We start from the raw sequence: 2,124 nt of genomic DNA on the forward strand, positions 1-2,124 counted from the left end.
CTAGATTCAACATTTGTTTGACCTTTCAAATGCCTTCGGAAATTCCTCCTTAACTGATTTAATGATTTGATTTGTGATTGATTTGACTCGGATTATAATGACTTTCATATCATTAGGTTCGTCTCATCGAACTGATCATTTTGACTATAAGCTTGTTGAAATCAGAGTTCTGGATGACTCTTGATCGAAGTTTGAATATTTCTTGTTTAAAAAATTATCTCGAGATTCGTGTCAACCTCAAGATTCGTGCAGGATAATGAAAATTTGTTGGAGGCGTATCAAGTATCATAACAATGCTGATTAAAATTGAGTGATTATAGATTGGTTGGCCCATTAGTTTTGACTATAAGCAAACAAAAAGATGTAATTATTTGGAAGTTTTCAATCACACTTTAATGTGCTGCATTTGATTTCATCCATTTTCGGATCGGACCACTTCTCAAGTCATTAATGGATTTCTTTTGCACTTTTGACCATAAATTAGGGTTTGATAGTTTTCAATCTAAATCTTGCATCACGATTCGTGCTTGTTCCATGATTTTTTTTAATAATAATAATTAGCTCAAATAACTTAAATTTAATAATTTAATTTGCCAAAATAATAATAATAATAATAATAATAACAAAATTTATTATTATAATTGAAGGATTCACGAAGTTTACTGTAATACATATATTTTATCAAATGAAGTTACGGAATATGCACTAAGATGACATATAATCAATATATTAAGTTTTGATTAATTTTAAAACTGTTTTTGTAGCTATCAGTTTAGGAAAATATTTTAAAATTATGATGTTTTTGTAATTTATTTTACATGTAAAACTCAATTTATGTTAGACGAGAAGAACAGCTCCTCGTAAAAGAAAACTCCAAATATTGTTTTGGAAGTCCGCGCTCTCAAGTGTTTGCAAACAGTTCATTTTCGATTCGTCTGAGTTCGTATTCGATTCGTTCAATAAATAAATGAGATGAACGTGAATAAATTTTTTTTTGTATGTTAGTTAAATGAACCAAACACCAGAAAAAATTAAATTTTATTAATTATAATAGATAATAAATTAATAATAATAACATATTAATATACTATAGTAATAATAATATACTAATATATATATTATATATTTATATAATATAAGTTATGTAATTAATATAATATATTATTTAAATATATTAATATTAGAGATGTCAAACTGGCTCGTCGTTCGCGAATAGCTCGTGTTCGGCTCATGTTCGGTTCGTTCGTTAAGAAATAAACACTAACAGTGACTTCACGAACAATTTCGAACACGAGCTTATTTCAAATAAACTAAATTTCAAACGAACACAAGCTCTACTCATTCATGTTCGGTTCGTTTACACCCTATTTCCAGGGATAAAAAGTTCCATATTCTAATTTTCTTCCCATGATTCTCTTGAATTGCATAAAATAAGATGCGTAATTTTTTTTATTTTTTAAAAATGTAATTTATAGTGAGGCATAATAATTGAAATTGCACCAAGTCTTTTTTGGAATAGCTCTGCATGCCTTAGCACAAGACAAATTTAAAACATCTATTCTACTAATTGGGTAATAAGATGGTCAACATTTAGTATGATCAAATCATCTAAAATGACTCTCTCTAATTTTATATGCCAGGCGAGATAGCCCAACTCTTTCACGGATATATTCATTTAGTATTTCGTGTCGCGCTGGGCTTGACAAAAAATATCATTGTTCGTGATCGGCTCTTTTGTACATCGAGCTCCAAAAATTTGTTCATGTTCGTCTCATTTGCTTAGCAAGTCGAACGCGAGCTCTTCATGAACAAAAAGTGATTTTGACATCCATAGTCACGTAACCATCCAACTTAATTCTTTGAAATTTATATTAAATCCATACCCTCAACATACCCGCAACCGTAGGATGTTGAGAGTATGAGCTAGATTTAAATCATTTTATTTATATTAAAATAGAATTTAATTTATTCTTATTTTTTTTTATTAATAATTTAACTGAATATAAATATTTGAAAATTTGTAAACAATTTAATTCTTTAAAAATAATAGTTATCAATATATATATATATATATATATAAAATAATCGCTCATAAGGAGTATTTACAGAGAAGTACCCAGCAGG

Source organism: Phalaenopsis equestris, unplaced genomic scaffold (genome assembly GCF_001263595.1).
Source record: "Phalaenopsis equestris unplaced genomic scaffold, ASM126359v1 Scaffold000413, whole genome shotgun sequence".
Taxonomy (NCBI): domain Eukaryota; kingdom Viridiplantae; phylum Streptophyta; class Magnoliopsida; order Asparagales; family Orchidaceae; genus Phalaenopsis; species Phalaenopsis equestris.